This window comes from Sorex fumeus, unplaced genomic scaffold (genome assembly GCF_029834395.1).
Source record: "Sorex fumeus unplaced genomic scaffold, SorFum_2.1 ptg000024l, whole genome shotgun sequence".
In the NCBI taxonomy this organism is placed as follows: domain Eukaryota; kingdom Metazoa; phylum Chordata; class Mammalia; order Eulipotyphla; family Soricidae; genus Sorex; species Sorex fumeus.
Window position 1 is genome coordinate 6,450,715 of NW_026606081.1, and position 25,332 is coordinate 6,476,046.

Sequence of the window (25,332 nt, forward strand, 5' to 3'; positions counted from 1 at the left end):
ACTCCCAACCCGGAAGTGCAAGATAAACATGTTTGGGTTGTTTTTAAGCCACTAAATTTACATTAACTTGCTCTCACAAATATTAAACTTTCTTTTCGTTCGACATAGAATAGAGATTAAAAAATAGAGATATTATATATTAGCATATATATAATATCTATATTATATATATTCCTGACGCCCCATTCGCTCTTAACGGAACGACCATCTCCGAATGCAACAGCTATGTGTACCTAGGTCGAGAGGTCAACATGACAAATGACCTGGCACCCGAGCTGCGCAGGAGGAAGAGAGCGGCTTGGAACGCCTTCAAGAACGTCAAAGCAATAGCTAAGAGGACGAAGAACCTCCGGCTCCGGGCACATCTCTTTGATTCCACTGTTCTTCCTGCATTAACATATGCCTCAGAGACCTGGGCCCTACGCAAACAAGATGAGAACGCTATTCAGGTCTCCCAAAGAAGAATAGAAAGAGCTATGCTTGGAATATCACGTTTCACTCAAATGAGAGAAAGAATCCGGAGTTCTGACATCCATCGATGATCAAGAATCAGGGACGCTGTCTCATTTGCCAAGGTGTCGAAAATCAGATGGGCTGGTCACGTAATGAGATTTAATGACGACTGCTGGACTAGAGCTGCTACCGACTGGATTCCATGGGATGTCAAAAGACTGCGTGGCTGCCCACCTACCAGATGGTCAGACTTCTTCGTCAAGATCATGAACGATTGGTTTGAGGCCCTTCATGTTCCCGGAGCGAACAGATGCCACTGGGCTACACTAGCATGCGACAGGGACAGATGGAGACGTTACTGGCGCCCGCTCAAGCAAATCGACGACTAACGGGAAGTTAAGTGATTAAGTGATATACTAGCATTGAGACATGGAAAAAAAAAGGACTTTGGAACCCTGACTATAGCGCTTGCCTTATGCATGGCTGACTTGAGTTTGATCACCAGCTTGCCATACGGACCCTTATCAGCCGTGACCCTTGAGCACAGCGTCCTCGGTAAGCCCTGAGTACTGCTGGGTTTGGCCTCTAAATGAAAACCAAAACAAATAACAAAATAATTGGGTGAAGTACGATTTCTTCCCATGACTTTCTAATTTAGGTGATTTTTTTTAAATAAATTTATTTTATTGAATCACCATTAGAAAAGTTACAAAGCTTTCAGGTGTAAGTCTTGGTCATACAATGATCAAACAACCATCCCTTCACCAGTAATTATTTTTCATCACCAAAAACCCCAATATACCCGCCTCCCACTCTTCCCGATGCCTGTGAGGTGGATGATTTCTACTTAACTCTTTCTCTACTTTGATTACATTCATTATTTCGACAAAAGATGCACCATTATTGATTGGAATTTCCTCCCAACTCAGAACTGCTGAAAAGGCATTGTGAAATAATTTGTTTTGGATTTCTGATATTTTACTAATTAAGTCTGGAGGGATTTCTGCCAAGAGCTGGATAATTACGAGATTGGTTTGTGTGCCTCTGGTGCCATGGCCTTGCCGGAGAGCCACTTGTGAGGGGCAACTTGTGGCCTCCGTAGGGTGTGAAGGACGTGCCCGTTCCGCTCCCCATCCCATGAGGCTGCAGTTGCCCCATCACCACCAGCTTATATCTGGCTGTCCAATAAGCTCTGAGGTGGCGGTCACTGTGCTGCCGGGGTGGGGCAGAAGAGATAGACACCCTTTCCTCCGGGGGGGGGGTGGTGCATGGCACCATAGTAAAATGCATAGTCCATTCACATTTCTGCCACAAGCTGCTGGGCTCTGGATTAGGTTCGTGTGTCTCTGGTGCCATGGCCGTGCCAGAGAGCCCCTCGTGGGGGACAACTTGTGGCCTCAGTAGGGCATGAAGCCTGATTTAGTTGATTTAAAATCACAAAAGCTAAAGCAAATATATGCATGTATATGTTTGAATAGGTACAAGCACACAAATATTTTCTTCATAGTTTAGTCTCAATGATGCTTATGTATTTATTTTTTAAAATAAACACTCTTAAAACTCATCAGTTGCCTCTTACCACGTTTACTTCTGCTCTTCTCATCAAACATTCAGTACTGTTTGGATTGTGATACACTCTGTTTTCCTCACATATGATTAGTTAAATTGCACATCGGAACATCAGAAGATGTAAGGGAAACTTGGTTTAAGTTATTCTCTAGATGCTAGTTTCCCAGGCCACAATTTTTGCATTGTTGCCACGCTTTTGCAGTTCACTATGCAGTCAGCCTCAGCTTCTGGATGGGACCACCTGTGGGCAACTGCAGCACTTGATGTGGATTCTGATTTGATCTTCATGTTAGAGTGAAGTTCTGCTGACAAAAGAATTGAGTGTTTGGGATTGTGAGATAATTTTAAGGCATATTCTTTTCAGAACTTCGAAGCTTCAGGCTTGGTTTTGTCTTTAGGTTGAAGAAGAAGCTTTTTTTTTTGTGATGGGAGTGGGAAATTGGATCACACTCAGTTGTATCCTATCCTTGTGCTCAGGGATCACTCCTCGTGAGCTCAGGGGACCATATGGGATGCCTGGCTCAAACCAACTCCCTGTCCCATGGCTCTGATGCCATCTTTTTTTTTTTTGTTCACAGTAATTTAACAGATTCATAAATTTGCTGGATTATAGCATAAGCCTTGATCCTAGTCATCTTTGCAGTTATGAGACTGAACTGATTTGTAAACAATTGTTCCTAAACTGGTCGGTCCAAGTGGATACGCAATTTCCTACCCCTGGAAACTTCTCTCGCTGATACCAAGCCAGTTAATACTGAAACTGTAATCACTTCAATTTTTGGAAGAAAATCTTAAGGTGGATTCTTTAGTCATCTACATATTTTCCAATGTGCTATATCTATTATCCAATATATCACAATCAACTAACGTAAAAATACATTGGCCCTGACACCAATTATATGATGCTCAGTTGTGGTAGGAATGGATGTGAACTTCATTTGAAAGTGACCAGACTGCTCTTTATCCCATTAAGGCAGGAGAGTTGCTGCTCTGCTTTCACTAGCTGCTTTGGAAGTCCTCTTCTATGATCGCATATACAATTCTAGATGTGCTACCGGATCTGGATGCATGGTTGTCAGTTTTCTCATCCTCACGGCCACATCTGTGACCCTTTCTAAGTTTGCATCCAAAAAATGTTTATTTTTTTCTTTTGGGGGTAACACACGGCTGTGCTCCTGGCTCTATGCTCAGAAATCACTCCTTGAGATGCTCAGGAGACTATTTGTGGTACCAGGAATGGATCAGGGTTAGTGAGTATAAGGTAAGTGCCTTACCCCTTGTACTACGTATCTGGTTCAGGAAATGATTTCTAAGGAAGAAAATTAGGAGTAAGGATGGAAGAACAAATCTGAATGACTGTGGTTGGTAGCTCCTGCACGACAAATCTAGCAGATTCACACAAGCCATGGTAGTGGAAGAGAAGGGGGAGGAAAGCGAAGACCTTCGATTCTCACTCGAAAAATGGACATTCCAATCACATTTGCACAGTGATTGCCAATTTTGCTCCAGGGTCTAATAAGCTTTGGCTCAAGACCAGGGTCCTGTGATGTGCTGAGACCAAGTCTGGTAGGACCACATTCAGCACAGGTGATATAGGCAGGGAAGCAGATAGGGAAGGCCCCCTCCCCAGGTGATGGCAGTAAGTTTCCTGGGAAGTCATACTTCTGAAGTTGCAAAGACCAACTGTGCAGAAAAAAGGAACTAAGGCCTGATAAGACCCTCACCTGGTGCCAGCAACAGAGCCAGAGAAGTTCCTACAGAAACAAAAGGCCAGGAAAGGAATTTCAAAGAAGACCATCACCACACCCACCCCCCCAGTAACCTCCTTAGCAACGGACTTTTACCTAGGTGGAAGCCCCACATGCGGGCAGGTTAAAGAAACCCTATAAAGGGCACCTTGAACAAAGGATGAGCACACATATGCTGCTGAGTCCATTTGCTGCTTGTGCTCCTGTGGTCGAGCACATGTGGTGTCTGAGCACATGTGTCACCTGCATCTCACCTGCATCTCCCCTCTTGAGCCTCTTGAGATGTTTACTTTCATGCTTTTGTGTCTAATGCTGGGATATGTGTAGGGGCTTTCTCCACCCTTGGAGAAGCTCCTGTTCTCTCTTGAGTGCATCTCTCTCTCTCTCTCACTCTCTCTCTCTCTCTCTCTCTCTTCTCTTCCCCTCCACACCTTCAAAAAACCCTCCAAATAAAATCAGTTTTACTTCATTGCTTGTTTACTCCTGAAATTCTTTTCTGCGAGGCAAGACAAGAACCCAGTAACTCTGGGTTCCAAGTGGCAGAGGAGGATTGGGAGAAAGTGACCATCTTTCTCCCTGCCACTTCGGATAAGTTACCCATTGGGCCCACCGCCATCACAAGGACTGGGTCCAGACAGACAGTGTCGCTCTGGATGGCATATTCTATTTGCTGTGGCAAAATGCCTTCCTTCTGTGAGTAAAACGATGTTGTTTACAAGCCATGTTGCAAACATGAAAGATTTTCAATAAACTCCTTAGGGTTCATTAGAATTGGGATCAATTTTATGCACTCCAGTTTGGAGAACATCCTGCCGTGATGAGAAGTAGGTTCAGAGCAGGCTGAGGTACAAGGGGAGAACTGTTGGGAGTGTTTGTGAGCAATCCGATTTCAGTGCAGAGAAAGGGCAGGCTGGAGCCTCACCTAGGGTTCTTGCATTCTTTGCTGTGATAAGGAAGTTGATCAGAAGAAAAATTTTTTTCTCCTTCCTGTCTCTCCTCTTTCTTCTCTTTCCTTCTGCCCCAGTCCCTGACATCACCACTCCTCACGATCCTGCCTTTAGATTTTATTTCTTTAAACAGATTATGGTTTCTCTTGTATTGTATGTTGATCTGTTTCACTTTTCAGCTCTTTCTGAGACATACTACAGAAGTCAGAGAGAGCTGGGCTGGATTCCGAATCCTTCGCTTTCGAGCTGGGTGACCAGGCCCTGGGCCTGCCTGGCATGCACCAAATGTAATCAAAGGCTGCTGATCACCTGGCCTGTCTTTTATAATACATATCCTAGAGATGGGCACATATCAGAAGTTCGGAATCAAGTCTCAGAAAATCCTGTTGCAGTTCACGCAAAGATGATGCATGGATGCTAATTAGTGCTATGTGAACCTTAGAACTGTCTCAAAATCTGACAGAGAATAGTCTCCAGGGGAAACCTAGGGAAGCCCTATCCCATCAGGACAAGGAAAACATTTTGACATGTGCATATTCTGTACTAGATCCTGATGAAAGTACAAAACACACAGATTTCACTTTTTACTATTTTGAATACCAAGGAGTAGGTTTACTTGTCAGACAGCATAAACTTTTTTTTAAAATTTTTTTATTGGTGAATCACCGTGAGGTAGTTACAGACTTAACAGACTTCCATGCTTGCGTTTCAGTCATACAATGATCGAGTACCCATCCCTCCACCAGTGCCCATTTTCTACCACCAATGGGCTGGAGTGATAGCACAGTGGGTAGGGCGTTCGCCTTACAAGCGGCCAACATGGCCGACTCGAGTTCGATTCCTCCGCCCCTCTCGGAGAGCCCGGCAAGCTACCGAGAGTATTTGATATGCCAGACACAGTAACAACAAAGTCTCCAATGGAGACGTTACTGGGCCCGCTCGAGCAAATCGACGATCAACGGGAGGGCCTTTACCTTTTACCTTTACCTTAATGGTCCCAGCATCCCTCCCATCACCCCCAACCCATCTCCTCCACCCCACCCCGCCTCTGTGGCAGGCCATTCCCTTTTGCTCTCTCTCGTCTTTTGGGTGTTGTGGTTTGCAATGCATTTATTAAGTGACCATCATGTTTGGTCTATAATCTACTTCAGCACACATCTTTCATCCAGAGTGGACCCTCCTAGCACCCTATACTAGGTGGTCCCTTCTCTATCTGAGCTGCGTTTTCTCCCAGGACGTGAGGCCGGCTTCTAAACTGTGGAGTAATCCTTCTGGTACTTATCTCTACTATTCTTGGGTGTTAGTCTCCCATTCTGTTACTTTATTTATTTATTTATTTTTGCTTTTTGGGTCACACCCAGTGGTGCACAGGGGTTATTCCTAGCTCATGCCTTCAGGAATTACTACTGGCGGTGCTGGGGGGTGGGGTGGGCACCATATGGGATGCTGGGAATCGAACCCGGGTTGGCTGCGTGCAAGGCAAACACCCTACCTGCTGTGCTATCACTCCAGCCCCTCCCATTCTGTTGCTTTATATTCCACAAATGAGCGCAATCTTTCTATGTTTGTCCCTCTCTTTCTGATTCGTTTCACTTAACAAGACAGTATGAACTTTTTAAATTTAGGCAAGTATTCTCCAGGAGCAGAAAGGTTGAAAACTTCTGGTCTACAGTCTAGGACTTTTTAAAATTTGTCTGTTTGTTTGTTTATTTTTTATTAATTTATTTTTGGTTGTGGTGGGTTGCTGGGCGAGTGTTGGTCCATGCTTGGCTGTGCTCAGAACTTCATTTCTGGCTCAGCACTCAGAGGTCTCTCCAGGCGGTGCTGTGGGATCCTTTGCAGTGCTCAGGGGAGTCAGTCCTCTGCAAGTCTCCAGTTTCCCGATTTAGACCTTTAATAAATACAAAAAAAGACTCAGAATCAAAATGAAACCTATACCTTACTTCTTAGAAAGTTTTTGACCTCAGACAGTTTTCTTAATCTTTTTAAGCCTCATTTATTCAGCTGACCTTTTGAGCACCTACTTTAGGTTTGTCACTGAGCTGCCCTGAAGGAATAACAGATAAAAGACAGTGTCCTGCCTTGCAGAGAAAACCATCAGCCTTTAGTTTCCTCGAGTGTCAAAATTTGGGTAACAGTTCCCAGTTTACCTCATGTTGTGAGGATTAAATGAGGTACATTTTTATGAGGGTGCTTCACATTTAGAGGAACCTCAGTAAATGTTAATTTCTTTCTTTTTCTAGTGGCAGCCTAGTGGGAAGGAAATGTTTCTGCGGGGAAGTCTTTTCTTGCGCCTCTCAATAATGCTAGCAGATGGCCAAAGGCTACAGAACTGGAGTTGGTCCACAGAACTGAATTTTGAGGTGGGGGATTTGAAGTAAAGGGAAATGGATGTTCTGGTGAAGGGTTGGGTGTAGAAATGAGGTATTCATGAAACGATATTGGAAAGCACAGTACCTCAATAAAGACTTAAAAAAATATTAACACTGCCTTAAGGGCACTGGCTTAGAATAACGTCCTTGGAAGTCAAATTAGAATGGTGCTAAGTCTAAAGATTGGCACAACGATAGATTTTATTCACCTCCAACATTGGAAAATAATCTGGGAAGAAAGATTCTAGTCAATTCTACATAATTTTACCCCATTTGTGTAGTCAAATGTATTAGAGGATAACCCTTTTCCATGAGAGGAGCGAATAGAAAACAGGTGAGCTTTTTTTACTCTTAACAGAATCCTCTCAAATTATTAAGAAAGGCTGCTACAGCAAATGTAATAGCTATAGTAAGATGCATCAAAATAGTGAAATATTAGTGGAATAATAACGACTGTTGATTCACAAAGGGTGAGACTAAAGTTCTACTAGGAGGAAGCACTGTCTTTTCCCATATGAAGTAAGACTTCTCAATAGGAATTCTCACCTTGAGAGTGTCCTTGCTTCTAGGGTAACTTCCAGGGTAAATTTTAGGGTAAAGAAGATCTTACAGTTCTTGTAACAGAGACACTGGTTATTATTTTTTTGGGGGGGGATGTCTTTGGGCTATAACCAGAGGTGTCCAGGACTTACTCCAAGTTCTGTGCTCAGAACATACTCCTAACAGGGCTCATATATGATGCTGGAGATTGAACCTGAGTCAGCCATGTGCAAGGCAAATGCCATACCCACTAAACTATCACTCTGGCTCAGGAATGAGGACTTTTGATTCTACCAGTCAAAGGTCACCTGAAACCAACAGTTAAAAGGTAAAATGAGTCAGAAGAAGAGGGTCAGATATGGAATGACTGCATTCATTTGTGGTCACTGTATCACTGTATTTCTCTCATCCCATTGTTCTTTAATTTACTCAAGTGGGCACCAGTGATGTCTCCATTTTCCCCAGCCCTGCGATTTTAGTAGCCTCTCCTTACTCATCTTTCCCAACGTATTGGAGGTTCTTTCAGGGTTAGGGTAATGAAACCCATTATTATTACTGTTTTTGGCATATCGAATACACCACGGCTATCGTGTCAAGCTCTGTGGTACAGGCGGGATACTCTCAGTAGCTTGCTGGGCTCATATATATATATATGTATATATATGTATATTTCTCTATCATATATGGTGTATGGTGTGGTAATTATGGAAAATGGGTAAGGACTGTCTTATGATGTGTCCAAGAATATGTTCACTCATATGTGAGACTTGGCTCAAGTGTGAAGAAAGTGGCCTGGAGCATGGCGGTGGTTGGGTTGTGGAGGTCGGTTGCTGGGGCTGGGTCCCTTGGGGGTGGGGAGGGCTCTCACCCCTCACCTGCCCCTGTCTGGGGTGCCACGAGTGAAAACAGCCTGGTGCGGAGTCCCACATGCTTTCCACATTCTCGGGCCAAGCCTCATACAGGAGTGAAGTCTCACGGAACCCAGGTAGTACGGAGCTTTGTGACCTTGGACTCTGGGCTCAACGGGACTCTGGATCACAGATCCTCTGCCTGCTTCCCCCAGTCTCTGGCGATCCAGGGGTCACATCCATAAGCCACTCCCTGCTGGCACCAGATAATCTCCTCATCAGCCACCCTCCAGAACTCATGGCTCATGGCTGCTCAGATGGGAGTATAAAATGAGGCCTCCATAACCATGCCACTGGACTTCGCGCCAGGCTGTTTTCAGTATCAATATTACAAACTACAATGTCCAAAAGGAGAGATAGATAGATAGAGAGAGAGAGAAAGAGAGAGAGAGAGAGAGAAAGAGAGAGAGAGAGAGAGAGAAGCCATAGAGGCAGGGGGTGGGGGTGATGGGAGGGAACCTGGGGACCATGGTACTGGGAAATGTACCCTGGTGGAGGGATGAGTTTTGGAACAGTGTATGACTGAAATCTCATCATGAACAGCTTTATAAGGGTCTATCTCACAGTGATTCAATAAACAAGTTAAAAAAAAAAGTGACCACACCATTGAGTCTCATGGGACTTCCTAGGAAGAAGGTATTAGAAAGGCTTGTTCTAAGGTTTGAGTTGCATGAGTGATTCAGGCTAAGTATGCTAAGTATGGTGGGTTTTTTTTTTTTTTTGGTGCTCTCAGGGACCGGCAGAACATATATGATAAAGTATCTTAATTCTGAGGGAGGAGGCGAGAGAAGTGACATAGAGTTTACATAGCAGTTGGCAAAGAAGGCTTTCACGTTAGCGGGGTGAGGGAGATGTTTAGACATGAGCGTGGCTTGGAGTGTTCCTGTTTTCATACTCTATTCAGACATGTTCATGGTGTGGGCTTGTTTCTGTCTCCCTCCATCACTCTCACTGAGGGGCCTTATGTAACGTCGGTGTTCTGTGAAAATGTTTATGTTCAACAGTACACAGGCCAAGTCATAAGTGTCGGGCCAGCTTCTGGCTGACAAGAGTGTTTTTCCTTTCTCGGCTCTTCCACTTTTACACACAGTTGCCTATTCCCTCCCAGTCAAGGACTAGGAAGAGACAGACCCAACAGAAGGAGCCCTTAGTAACTGCATCTGGAACAAGCCAAAGGCTTTTCAGTTTGCAAGTTACAAGAAAATGACAGTCTATTTATAGGGGGAACTGAGGGGAGGAGGTAGGGACTGAAATAAGAGCAGAGAAAAAGAGAGAGAGACAGGGAAAGAAGAGAAGAAGGATCCATGGAGAGTCTTTCCAAATCCATAAAGTTTCTTTTTCTTGTTTGTTGCAAGAAAATGCAGATCAGATGTACTTAAAGACGAGTGCCTATGAAGTCCACCAAGTCTGTTAGTGAATATTAGTGAGTAATTTGGTGCCGCTCCCTTGGAGCTGGTCTTATGTTTGGAATTGGCAAAGTGGAAAAAACTTGGAAAGGGGTCTTATGACCCACTTTGATTTTTTTTTTGTAAATCGCATTTAAAACCAGTAACAAGTCTCACATTGGAGACTTTACTGGTGCCCATTCGAGCAAATTGATGAACAATGGGAGGACAGTGCATTTAACTTAGTCCTACACTGACTCCTTTGCCTCTCCGCTCTGTCTTAAATATTCCACTAGCTGCTATGCTCTTCACACAGGCAATCTCTGAGCTAAAGACTTGCGATTGGGGGAGCATTATTCCAGGACATACTCCTGTGTCAGAAAACAAAACAAAATTTCAGCAGGCACCCACAGGACCTGAGGACCAAAGTCAATCTTTTCACAATGGGTGATTTTGAATGGCATGCATTTTCTTAGAGCAGGACAAATAATGCTTTCGGCAGAAGGCACTTTTATGTAGTATTAGTTTAGCAGTAGGGCATCTGTCTTGCATGTGGCCGACCTGGGTTTGATTCCTCCCTCCCTCTCGGAGAGCCTGGCAAGCTACCAAGAGTATCACGCCCGCTTGGCAGAGCCCGGCAAGCTCCCTGTGGCATATTCAATATGCCAAAACCAGTAACAAGTCTCACATTGGAGACGTTACTGGTGCCCATTCGAGCAAATTGATGAACAATGGGAGGACAGTGCTACATTGCAGTTTTGGTGTGATTTGCTTTTTGGCTTCGTGCTCAAGGGTCACTCCTGGTGCTGGGGACTGAGCCAAGTTTTCCTCATGTGAAACATGTCCTCAGCCTGTGAATATCTCTTCAATCTGATAGAGGGTCTTTACATACCAGAATTGTATCTTTTCTTTTTTTTCTTTTCTTTTAGAGGGGGGCTGGGATATGGGCACACGGGAATGTTCCAGGATTACTCCTGGCTCCAAACTCAGTAATTACTCTGGTGGTGCTTGGGAATTGAACTCCTGTGGGATGCTGGGGATTGAACCCTGGTTGGCTATGTGCAAGACAGGCGCCCTACCCGCTGTCCTATTGCTCCAGCCCCAAGAATTATTTTTTTCTTCTTTTGGCCTTTGGGTTTGACTCTGGGTTCAGTGTCCTGAACTGCTTGGGAGACCGTGTGGTGCTAGAGACAGAATCAGGGGCTCCTGCATTTGAAGTGTGTGCTCCAGGCAAAAATTGTTTCTTGGATTAAGGTGCTTATGGATAATGAACGATCCAATTTTTAAATCTTAAATATTTTTTGTATCTTCATCCTGGCACCTGACACCTAAGAGCAATCTTCTCTGATATTATTGGTTTGGAAAAAGCAGAATATATGTTTCTCAGGTGATTAAGAGTGTATCAGTGGAACTCTGCAGTGAAGCCGAAAAATTACATGCAGAAAATGACTTCTCCCCAGGGGATAAGTTCTCTCTCCAGCCTCGGACATTACTCGAAAGCTGCAGGAGGTACCCACTAGTGACACTGTACGGAAGAAAATTCAGATGAAAAAAGGGAGGAAGAGAGCAGCTTTGCCAGAGAAGCACGGCGCAAAGAAAAGAAACACAGAAATGATGTTAGAATGACAGAATGAGGGAGCGTAGGGCAAATGCAATGATAACATTACTAATCCGGAGAAGTAAGAACTTCACTGAAGGAGGTGGACACTCTAGTAGGTCCAGTGATGAGTTGAGTACAGGGAACACCACAGCTGAATCCAGGCAAGGCAGGATGGGAACCGTTGCAATCATGGTTTTGAGAAGACTTCGTATCTGAACTTACTGCACTCTTACGGAGGTAAATAATACTTTTAATGAATAAAATGGTGAAATAAGTTCTTTTCACTGTAATGATTTTATTTATTTACTGGGAGTTCATTAACATCAAAACCCCTTTAGATACTAAATATGGTTGAACAAGGAAAAGAGCCTGACTCCTGCACACTTATAAATGTATAAAATGAAAAAATTTTTTAAAAACTTTTTGGGCTGGAACGATAGCACAGTGGGTAGGGCGGTTTGCCTTGCATGCGGCTGACCCGAGTTGGATTCCTCCACCCCTCTTGGAGAGCCTGGCAAGCTACCGAGAATATCTCGCCCACATGGCAAAGCCTGGCAAACTAGCTGTGACGTATTTGATATGCCAAAAACAATAACAACAAATCTCACAATTTGTTGTGAGACGTTATTGGTGCCTGTTTGAGCAAATCGATGAACAACGGGAGGAAAGTGCTACAGTGCTTTTTGGGTCACACCCAGTGATGCACAGGGGCGACTCCGGGCTCTGCACTCAGGAATCACTCCTGCCTGTGCTCCGGGAACCATATGGGATGCTGGGAATTGAACCTGGGTTGGCCGCATGCAAGGCAAACTCCCTATCCACTATACTATTGTTCCAGTTCCCTAAGATGAATCTTAAAGAGTCATTATGCTTGGTTGAATTGTGAGCAAATATTTTCAAACTGAGGTGGTTCTTCTTTTGTTCCCCTGCTGTTTAAACTGTGAGACTAAGTTGAAGAGAAAAATATAAGCTGGAGGGGCTGGTGAGATAGTACAGTGAGTAAGGCCCTTTCTTTGTTTGTGGCTGATCAATGTTCAATCCCCAAGAAAAAAAATATATATGTGTACACACACACACACACACACACACACACACACACACACACACACACACCTCTGAATATATTTTAAGTATATGATTTTATTTTATTTGCTTTTTGGGTCACACCCAGCGATGCACAGGGGTTCCTCCTGGTTCTGCACTCAGGAATTCCTCCTGGTGGTACTCAGGGGACCATATGGGATGCTGGGAATCGAACCCGGGTCGGCCACGTGCAAGGCAAATGCCCTACCCGCTGTGCTATCGCTCCAGCCCCAAGAATATGATTTTAAAATCTAGGATCAAAGTAATCTTTAGAACCTTATTTCATATTTTATTTGCATGTATTAATACGACGAATGATTCAAATTCAAGGATGAGAAAATATGTAATGACAAGTGAGCTGAAGGTCTGCAAGGAGAAAAAAGGCAAAATCAAATGATGCCAGGAACAAAGGCAGTTTGAGTCCAGAAGCAGTGCCCGAAGGAACCCAATATGTAAGGAGTAGATCTTTGCTTTCCAGAAAAGAACAGAACAAAGTCTGTTCTTTATGGGCCGCAGGTATTGTGCAGTGGATTAGGCATTCGCCTGGCATGTGAAAAGGTTCATTCCCAGAATCCCATATAGTCCCCCATGTGCCTCCAGGAGTGATTTCTGAGTCTAGATCCAGAAGTAATCCCTGAACGTCACTGGGTGTGACCCCCCAAAGTCAAACAAAATAAAAAAGAAAGTCTGCTCCTTATAGAATGGGAAGGTGGGCTGGAAATCTTTTTCACAGAGCAAGAGTAAAACATAAAGGAATGTTCTTTATCTCAGACTGGTAGATTTTTGTTTTGTTTTTAGATTTCACACCCAAGGATGCTCAGTGATTACTCCTGGGGGTCCTTGGGGGACCATAGAAGATGCCAGGGATAAAACCTAGGCCTGACACTTGCAAAGCAAGCGGCTTGCCCACTGTATTATTACTCCTGCCCCTCAGCATTGGTTTGAAAGGTGAAACTTTAAAAAAGTTCTTTCATCTGGATCTAGCGTCTGAATTTCTACTGCTTATATTGTCTGAAAATTGCAAGCAAAGAATTTTTAAAGCCTGCAGTGCCACAAGGTAATTCAGGGATGTAAAAGTCAAAACTTATAGGAGGAAGAAATCCCTGAACAAGCTTTATTTTTTGTTACCTTATACAGGTAACAACTATGAATTTTTTTTAAAAAGTCATTAAATGTGTAAGAAGGAGACACCATGCACAACTGCCAACAGAAAATGACCCTGTACATTTCTGAGACATCGGCATCATTAATATAGATTATGCAATGGGTATATGGGATATATTTAAATGAATAAAGGCAGAAATTAAAAATATAAGTAAAGATGAAGTGATTTCCTACATGACCAGTTAGTGTTAGCCAAATTTTAAAAAACATTAGAAATAATTAATAAAATAACTGAATTTAAAAAAGTCAGTGGAAGAGTTAAAACAGCATACTAGAGATGAGAAGAGAATAATTAAACAGATTAAATTTTTTGAATATTAAATGTGATAAAAATAGTGAATAACAACATGTTAAAAAAATAGGAATGGTCAAGAGACAGAAAGAAAACCCACAGACAGGGCTGGACAGATAGTAGTGTGGGTACAGTGTTTTCTTTGCATGCAGCTGACCCAGGTTCAATTCTCAGCATCCCATATGGTTCCCTGAGCATTGCCATCAGAGCCAGGAGTAGTCCCTGAGCATCCCCAGGTATGGCCCCAAAACAGAGACAAAACAAAACCAAACCAACTCATAGACATCTAACCAGAGTTGGAAAGGGATGTCATAAGAAGAAAATGTAGAAAAAGGGATTATTGGTTGGTATAAGGAAGTAGTAGATATCCCCCAAAACCAAATTTATCAAAGTTCCAAAACCTTCAAGTCAGGAAGCATAATAATATATCCTAAAAAAGATAAGTAAGAATAAATCAATTATAGGAAATATAATTCAACAGCAGAACACCAAAAATTGAGATCAAGAATGTATGTTTCATCAAAGATGACAAATAAACCTGATCAATATTTTATGTTATCAAGGGTTAGCATGTTAAAACAATAGTGGCATGCCATCATATACCTAATGAATAGCTAAAATCACAAAACAATTAACACTAAACATTATGAAGGAAGAGGAGCAAATTTATTCACTGCTGTGGAAAAACCTAACGGTACATACACTTTGGAAGAAAGTTTGGCAGTATGTTACAAATCTCTATACAAGAGGTAGAGTGATAGGGCGCTTGTCTTGGATGACAGAGGTTTCATCCTCACTACTACATATGGTCCCCTGAGCATCTCCAGGAATGATCTCTGAACACTGAGCACTGCCGGGTGTGGACCCCTCCTCACAAAACAACAAAAAACTCCACACACAATTAACATATGATTCATCAATCTTTTTTCTAGTATTTGCTCAAATGAATTGAAAACTTAGGTTGCACAAGAATGTATACATAACTATTCATAGAAACTTTATTCATAATTGATAAAACTGGGAAGCAATCTAGAATAGGTGAATGGTGAGAGGACTTTTGACAATTCATACATTAGAATATTAGAATGCTATTCAAGACTAAAAAGACATGAGAAATCATGGAACAAAAAGACATAAGGGAATAGTACTGTAGCATTGTCCTCCCATTGTTCATTGATTAGCTTGAGCAGGAACCAGTAACGTCTCCATTGTGAGACTTGTTGTTACGGTTGTTTTTTTTTTTTTTTGCATGTCGAATACACCTCGGGGAGTTTGCCAGGCTCTGCTGTGAGGGCAAGATACTCTCGGTAGCTTGCCGGGCTCTGAGAGAGGAGTGGAGGAATCGAACCCCGGTTGGCCGCGTGCAAGGCAAATGCCACCCCCCCACTGTGCTATCGTTCCAGCCCAAGGGAATAGAAAATGCATATAATTAAGTCAAAGAGAAGGCTATGCACTGTATAATTCTGATTATAAGACATTCTGGAAAAGTCAAAAGTATTGAGAAAGATATCAATGGTTACAAGATTAGGGGTAGTAAGGAATGAGGTGCAGATTTTTGGGTCAATGAAGTTAATCTGTACTACAATGTCTTGGTAGATATAAGAGCATATAATTTTCAAACCCTCAGCATGTACAAGGATGTACAAAACAAGGAATAAATTGGACTTGAGTTTCTAATAATGTGCCATTATTAGATTACTGATTGTAATGTGTCACACTAATGTAAGGTGTTAGCAATAAGAGAAACATGATGGTGGTGAGACATATTTGAAGTCTTTCTAAGTCATTTTTCTATAAACCTAAATTTCCTTTTAAGAAACGTAATGATGATGATGATGATGATGATAATGATAGACCATAAATGCGTCCGGCTAAAACGACTATAGCTTCTCTCCCGGAAGGGAGAATAACACCATACATGCTGTAATCATACCACTGCATCCTGTGCCAGGCGGTTTGATACGGGGTGCTCCAGAGGGGGGATGGTGAGGCCCCCCTCTTCCCCGAGGGACCCAGCCCCAGAAGCTGAAAACCTCCAGAACTCAACTGCTGCCAAGCTCATTGCCTCTCTCCACATGCTCGGGCAGAGTCTCACCCACGAGTGAATCTATTCCTGGACCTCACACCACCCATACTCCAAGAGTACCGCACAACATTTGATGGGGTTTAAAATAGAAGGCAACCAACTTTAGAGGGAAATATTTTTCTTTTATGGACACACACACACATAAGCACACACACACACACACACACACATATGCGCACACAAGCCTCAACCTTTAAGAGCATGTTCCTGATCTCTGATCTCTTATAAAAGGGCTTAATGGCCCCTGGGTGAAATACAACAATCTTCACCCTCTTTACTCCAAGGAAATTTTTTTGTAGCATTTTCAGTGATTTTTAATAACAAACAATACAAAATAAATTATTTTCGTACTGCTTTGGGGCAGGCGTTGTGGTTCAGGATGTAAACATTCGAAATGTGGTGGTGGGATTGGTGTTTGAATATCAAATGTAATCAAATATTGTGAACTACTTTATAAAATAAAAGAATTTAAAAAATAACCTACATAGAAACAACATTAAGATTCCTAGGTGGTTTAATAGACCATGGAGAAATTCAACTATAGAATTATATTCCAAAATATTTAGATAGTATAACGATAAATGAGAAATTGTGGACATTGTAAAACTCTTAAGAACTGTCACAGTACTCCCGTTCATCAATTTGCTAGAGCGGGCCCAGTAACATCTCCATTGTGAGACTTGTTACTGTGTTTGGCATACCGAATATGTAACAAGTAGCTTGCCAGGCTTTGCCATGCGGGCGAGATACTCTCGATAGCTTGCCTGGCTCTCTGAGAGGGGCAGAGGAATTGAACTCAGGTCAGCCATGTTGGCTGAGTGCAAGGCAAATGCCCTACCCGCTGTGCTATCGCTCCAGTCCCTTAAGAACAAGAATAAAAAATTTATTAATTTTTTGTGCAATGCTGGGAAATAGAACCCAGCAACTCACATATACTAGAATACATTCTACTACTGAGGCAGAGCAGATATCTGGCACAAGACTATTTTCTTTATTATTATTATTATTATTCAACCTGAAAATGTCATTGACTTCTGTAATTTGTTGCACAAAATGTAAGTTAAGGCCATACCTGATAAGTTAAGGCCAGGGCTTATTCATGCCCCTGTGCTCAAGGGTCACTTCTAGAGGGGTTCAAAGGGCCAAATGGAGTGCTGGGGATGTAACTTGGGCCAGCCGGATGCAAGGCAAGCACCTTATGTGTGACACTATCTCTTTGGTTCCTAGAGTTGTTTTTTTCCTCACATTCTCCGCAAATGAGACATGTACACATTCACAAAAATTGTATGTGTGTGAAAGAGAGCCGAACACATGACTTGTATCCATCCTGAATTAGGCAAACAAACAGCTCTTGAAACAGGAATTAATATGCTTAAGCCAGCGACACTTTGATTGGACAAAAAAGCTAAGTTTTCAAATGCTGCATGACATAATGCAATTCTTTATTAAGTGACATTAGATACTAAGAAATGTGTATGGCTTTTCAGCACAAATTCTTTTCTAGAAAAAGAGATTGAAACAATGCAATCAGCCGACCAGAAAGGATAAAGCCTTCCCATAGTTGAGCTAGAAAATCCTACTTGTCTACCATGAGTGAAAAATTCAGTACAAAAAAGGCATGTTAGAATATTTCTTTTGTCAGCCTTTTTAAGTTCTTTGTTTCTTCTTCCCTTCTCAACCCATAATTCTGTGTTATCCAGCAGACAGACAGCTGTTTTTAGAATTGGTGATTTTATTTTTCTTCCTGTGGTGAGATTCTCATGGAATCTGGTTATTTCAGGCTCAGTATGCATCTAGGATCTATGTCCTGCTATGGTAAAATATTTTTTTTCAAAAGTCCTTGATGGACTTGAACTTGGCTGCCCACTGCTGCCCAGCTCAGCCAGGATGAAGGTCAGCTTCAGAATGTATTTGTCATTAAGCCTTTCGAGATTGGAGGAAAGCTGCCAAGTATCATTAGGATATATTCCTGGAAGAGCATTCCTGTGGTCATGCAGAGGATGTTCTTCTCCTTGCATGACATATTCCTGGTCAGATCCTCATCATCACACAGTGGAATATGTCCAAACATATCCCATTAGAACATATCTTACTTTCGGAAAGGGGTGCATATAATCCCACATGAAAACTACTATGGTAAACAAAGAAGAGATGGGACAAATGGAGATGTCACCATCAGTTAGACCAAAATTCTTCATATATTTTTATATATGCTTGTATATTTTCCTTATGCATTTTCTAGAGGGACCTTTTGATCAGAATTATCCAAATAATTTTTTACAGTTGATTCATCCCATATGGCAATTCTTTTTTTCAAGGGGGTGTGGCGAGGCATTGGGGTTACACCCAGTGGTGTTCAAAATTTAAAAAAATATTTTAATTAAAAAATATTGAAACTTCCACCAGCTCAATATTTCTTTATTTGTTGTTCAAAGTTATCCACGGTTGGGTTTTAGACATACTATGTTCCAGCAACAATCCTACCACCAGTGTCGTCTTCCCTCCACCAGGTCCCTTCTTCTTCCCAGTCTGGTACCTTTGTGTTTTTTTTTTTTTTGGTTTGTTTTTTGTTTTTTTGGGTCACACCCAACGATACTCAGGGGTTACTCGTGGCTTCACACTCAGGAATTACTCCTGGCGGTGCTTGGAGGACCATATGGGATGCTGAGGATTGAACCTGGGTCAGCTGAGTGCAAGGCAAATGCCCTACCCACTGTACTACCACTCTGGCCCCATAGCCTGGTACCCAGACAGGAACATTTTATAGTTTGATTGTTGAAGTTTAAATTTCTTGTTTTCAGTGTTGTTGGCTCTGTGGCTTGGGCACCTCAATATTTATAAATAGCTATTCATGTATTCCTATAACGATTGAAAGATGCTACAGTTTCCTCCCCAACTGCACATAGGTTTCTTTTATACAATGACACTTACCTGGTCACTTATTTCAGAACACAGTTACAGGTATATGAAAAAATATCAGTATCACAGCAAAAACTATTCTGAATAGAAAATATTTAAGTTAAACTTTAATAACTCAACACCATGAAAAAATTATGGTCATGAATTCTTTTTTAAAATATATACTTCTGGAACTTGAGAGAGAGATAGTACAGTAAGCAAGATGCTCGCCTTGGATGTGGCCACCAGGCAGGCTGCCTTCATCATCTATGGTCCATTGAGCAACACCCAGAGTGATCCCTAAACTTCGATCCAAATGTAATCTCTCAAAACAATGGGGTTCAGACACAGATACATGTCTTGGCAAATGTGAACACCACATTTTTTCCAGATTAACTAAAATTTCTGAGACTCTAGTGGTGTCTTTAGGAGGACCTGCTTTTTCAAGATGTCTCTTCTTCTCCTGCCTCCGCGCCTGGCTGTCCTCACCGGGGCCCCTTGGAGGAGGGTGGGTTGAGTTTCCCTACCCACCCCGAGCAGAGCCCTGGCAGCTGAGGACCTCCGATTCAAGCCATAGCCATGCTTAAAACCACTTTCCAAACATTCGGACGAGCCTCACACATGAAGAAACCGGAAGAGGAACCCAGGTGTGTGGGACCCGGGCGTAGATCTCCAAGCCTGCTCGGATTGGGACTGGGGCCTCCTCCACCCAGATCCTCCATCTTCCAGTATGTAGGCGTTACACCCACCAACCGCCTCCAGTGCTGTGTAATCCCATCAACGGCCAAGACCCAGTGACTATAAAACCCAGCTCCCGGAAGCTTATTATCTTATCTAGTTCTTACTCTGGAGAACCTGGTAGGCTACCAAAAGTTTCCTGCCCACATGGCAGAGTCTGGCAAACTCCCCGTGGTGTATTCAATATACCAAAAAACCAGTAACAATGATGGGTCTCATTCTCATGACCCTAAAAGAGCCTCGAATGTGGCACTTTTTAAAATCTCAGGGCTAGGACAAAGGAGACGTTACTGTGGCCTGCTTGAGGCAATTGATGAACAACAGGATGATAATGCTACAGTGATACAGTCTCTTTAATATCTGACCAAATAGTATCATCAAATGTTTGCCTGTGTGTTTTCCCAGTAGGCAAAAGTGGAGACAAAAAACACACCACATCCAAAAACTCCAAAAGCAATCTGCCTTAAAATCACATCAGATTCCTGCCTAACTAAAATGAGTACAAATGCTTCATAACAAACCTCATAAAAATATCACAAAGAAGAAATAAGCATAGATGCAAAAGAAAATGGTAAGATAAACAATTCAGCAATTTAGTGCAAATAAACTTAAAAAATGAACTAAATAGATTGAAAACATATAAAACTGGAAGATGTACAATAGTTAGGGCACGTGCCTTGCATGTGACCAAGCCAGCACATCCCTGGGACTCCATACGGTTCCTGAGCCCCACCAGAAATAATTCCTGAGTCCAGAGTCAGAAGTAAATCCTTGATTGCAGCCAGGTGTGGCCCCAATCCAAATATCTAATACAAAAATACAGGTGTGTGTATATATATATATACATATATATATGAATATATACATATATATGTGGCCCCCAAATCCGTGTGTGTGTGTGTGTGTGTGTATGTGTGTATATATAAAATTGGGGGAAGGAGAGTAAAGAAGAGAGTGAGAGAAAAGTAAAAAGTCGTGGGGCTTGGGAGACAGTACAGGGCTTAGGGATGTGCCTTGCATGTGCTCTACTGGAATTTGATTCCCAGAACTACACACTCCTGCTCCCCCAGGATCACTAGAAAAAGCCCTAGTGGCTTCTGAGAACTATTAGGGGGACTCTGGAGGCTCCTGAAGGAGGTGGGTGCCCCAAAGAAAATGAATGATTTTATAATCATTATCAGTGATGAAAGAACAAATGCTAATTTTTTAAAAAAAATTATTAGTGAATCACCATGAGGTACTGTTACATGCTTACAAACGTTCGTGTTTGTGTTTCAATCATACAATGATCAGTCACCCATCCCTCCACCGGTACCCATTCTCCGCCACCAATGATCTCAGTATCCCTCCTCCCCTCTCTCGCTTTCTGCCCTTCCCCCCCCCCCCCCCCCATGGCAGGACATTCCCTTTTGTTCTTTATGTCCTTTTAGGTATTGTGGTTTGCAATAGAGGTACTGAGTAGCCATCTTGTTCGGTCTATAGTCTATTTTCGGCAGCTCCCAACCTGAGTGAGTCCTCCCAGCACCCTTTACTTGGTGTTCCCTTCTCTGTCTGAGCTGCCTTTTTCTCCAGCATGTGAGGCCGGCTTCCAAGCCGTGGGGCAAAACTCCTGGTCTTTATCTCTACTATTCTTGGGTGTTAGTCTCCTGTTCTGTTACTTTATATTCCACAGATGAGTGAAACTTTCTATGTCTGTCCCTCTCTTTCTGACTCATTTCACTTAACATGATACTTTCCATGTAGAACCACTGACATGAAAATTTCATGACTTCATCTTTTCTACATAGTATTCCATTATGTAGATGTACCAGAGTTTCCTTAACCAGTCATCTGTTCTTGGCCACTCGGATTTTTTTCCCAGATTTTGACGATTGTAAACAGTGCAACAGTGAACACACAAGTGCAGATATCAGTTCTACTATACTTTTTTGCTTCTTCGGGGTATATTTCCAGAAGTGATATTGCTGGGTCAAATGGAAGCTCAATTTCTAATTTTTTGAGAATAGTCCATACTGTTTTCCAAAAGGGTTGAATCAGTCGGCATTTCCAGCAGCAGTGAAGGAGAGTCCCTTTCTCCCCATATCCATGTCAACACTGGTTGCTTTTGTTCCTTTGGATGTGGACCAGCCTCTGAAGAGTGAGATGGTATCTCATTGTTGTTTTGATATGCATCTCCCTGATAATTAATGTTGTAAAGCATTTTCTCATGTACTTTTAGCCATTCTGATGTCTTCTTTGAGAAAGGTTCTGTCCATTTTATCGCCCCACTTTTTGTTGGGGTTAGATGTTTTCTTCTTGTGGAGTTCAACCAGTGCCTTGTATATCTTTTATATCAGCCCTTTATCATGTGACTATTGGGTGAATATCCTTTCCAATTCTGTGGATTGTCTTTGTATTCTGGTCACTGTTTCTTTAGAGGTACAGAAGCTTCTTATTTTAAGATAGTCCCATTTGTTTATCTCTGTTTCCACTTGACTGGTCAGTGGCGAGTCATCTTTGAAGATATCTGTAGCTTAGATGTAGTGGAGGGTTTTGCGGACCTTGTCTTCAAGGTACCTTATGGATTCTGGTCTGATGTTGAGGTTTTCAATCCATTTTGATCTGACTTTTGTGCATAGTGTTAGGTAGAGGTCTGAGCCTATTTTTTTTGCATGTAGCTCTCCAATTTTTTCAGCACCAATTGTTGAAGCGGTTTTCCTTGCTCCACTTCACATTTATTGCTCCCTTATCAAAGATTAGATGATCATATATTTGCGGGTGTGTGTAAGGATATTCAACCCTGTTTCATTGGTCTGCTGCTCTGCCTTTGTTACAATACCATGCTGTTTTAATTATTACTAATTTGTAGTAGAGTTCAAGGTTGGGGAAGGTGATGCCTCTCATCTTCTTTTTCCCTAGAAATTCTTTAGCTATTCGTGGGGCTTTATTGTTCCATACGAATTTCAGGAATGTTTGGTCCACTTTCTTGAAGAATGTCATGGGTATCCTTATAGGGATCACATTGAATCTGTATAATGCTTTGGGGAGTATTGCCATTTTGACAATGTTAATTCTCCCAATCCATGTGCAGGGGGTGTGCTTCCATTTCTCGTGTCCTCTTTTATTTCATGAAGTAATGTTTTGTAGTTTTCCTTCATCTCCTTAGTTAAGCTGATTTCAAGGTATTTGATTTTTTGAGGCATGACTGTGAATGGGATTGCTTTTTTCATATCACTTTCTTCTCTCTCATTATTTGCATATAGGAAAGTCACAGACTTTTGGCTGTTGATTTTATAGCCTGCAACTTTACTGTACAAGTCTATTATTTCTAGGAGTTTCTTAGTAGAGGTTTTGGGGTTCTCTAAATATAGTATCTTATCATCTGTGAATAGTGAGAGTTTGATTTCTTCCTTTCATCTCTGGATGCCTTTAATGTTTTTTTTCTTGCCTAACAGCTATTGCAAGTATTTCCAATACTATCTTGAACAGAAGTGGTGATAGTGGGTATCCTTATCTAGTCCCTGATCTTAGAGAGAAGGCCCTTAATTTTTCCCCTTTGAGGATGATGCTTGCTATAGGCTTGTGGTAAATGGCTTTGACTATATTGAGGAAGGTCCCTTCTGTACCACCTTGGTGAGCGTTTCCATCATGAACAGTGCTGCATCTTGTCAAATGCTTTCTTTGCATCTATTGATATGATCATATGGTTTTTATTTTGTCTTTTGTTGATGTGATGGATCATTTTGATTGACTTCTGAATATTGAACCATCCTTGCATCCCCGGGATGAATCCCACTTGGTCGTGGTGTATGATCTTTTTGATGTTGGATTCTCTTGGCTAATATTTTGTTGAGGATCTTTACATCTGTATTCATCAGAGATATAGGCCTGTAATTTTCTGTTTTTTTGTGGTATCTGTTTGCTTTTGGTATTAGGGTGATATGTGTCTCATAGAAACTATTTGGGAGTGTTTCTGTTTTCTCACTTTCCTGGAAAAGCTTGAAAAGAACTGGTTATAGGTCCTCTTTAAATTTTTGGAAGAATTTGCTAGTGAATCCATCTGGACCTGGACTTTTGTTTCTGGGGAGACTTTTGATTACAGTTTCAATTTCCTTGATACTAATGGGTATATTCAGGTATTCCAAATCATCTTGGCTAATCCTTCAGAGATTATAGGAATCCAGGAATTTATTCATATCTTCTAGATTCTCTTGTTTTGTGGCATACAGATTTTTGAAGTAGTCTCTGATGATCTTTTGAATTACTTTGGTTTTTGTTGTGCTGTCCCCCTTTTCATTTCTGATTCTACTTATTAGAGTCTCTCTCTCTTTCTTTGTGAGTCTTGCTAGTGATTTGTCAATCCTATTTATTTCTCAAAGAGCCAGCTCTTAGTTTCACTTTCTTTCAGATTTTTTTTTGTGTTTCCATGTCACTGATTTCTGTTCTAAGTTTTATTATTTCTTTTCTTCTGCCTGGTTTAGGCTCCTTTTGTTGGTACTTTTCTAAGATCTTGAGCTGTGAAGTCAAATTATTTTATGTGGGCCCTTTCTCCCTTCCTGAGATATGTTTGCAAAGCTATAACTTTTCCCCTTAACACAGCTTTAGCTCTGTCCCACAAATTCTGGTAGCATGTGTCTTCATTATCATTTGTTTACAGGTACCTTTTGATTTCTTCCCTGATTTCCTCCCTCACCCACTCATTGTTCAACATTGAGTTGTTTAATTTCCAGGTGAATGATTTGATTCTCTGTGTCTGTGCATGATTAACTTTTATCTTCAGTGCTTCATGGTCTGAGAAGATAGTTGATACAATTTCTATCTTCCTGATTCTATTGAGATATGCTTTGTGGCCCTACTCATGATCTATTCTGGAGAATGTTCTGTGTGCACTGGAAAAGAATGTGTATTCTTTCTTATGGGGATGCAAAATCCTGTATAGATCTATTAGCCCTCTCTCTTCTATTTTTTCCTTCAGGGCCAGTGTTTTCTTGCTGAGTTTTAACCTTGTTGATCTATCCAGAGGTGATAGGAAGAAGGAGCAATGTCCTCCTTAAAATCTGTTAGAAGTTGTTTTAAGTATTTAGCTGGTCACTCATTAGATGCATATACGTTTAGGAGTGTGAATTCTTCCTGCTGTACATAACACTTAATTAGTAAAAAATGGCCTTCGCTGTCCCTTCTAACCTTTTCAACCTGAAATCTATGTTGTCTGATACTAGTTTGGGCCACCTCTGCTTATTTTTTTCTGCCTCCCCCCACCCCTGCTTTTTTTGAGGGAGTTGTTTGCTTAAAGAATTGTTTTCCATCCTTTGACTTTGAGTCTGTGTTTGCTTTGAGATGTGTGTCTTGTAGGCAGCAGAATGTTGGGTTCAGCTTCCGAATCCATTTTCCACTCTGTGTCTCTTGATTGGTACATTTAGACCATTGATGTTGAGAGAGATTATTGTCATGGGGTTTGTGCCATCTTTTTGTAGGGGTTTGTTGTGCTTGTAGGGGTTTTTCTTGTCTCACAGGAGCCCTTTTAGTCCTTCTTTTAAGTTTGATTTCGAGTCTATGAAGTTCCTGAGCTC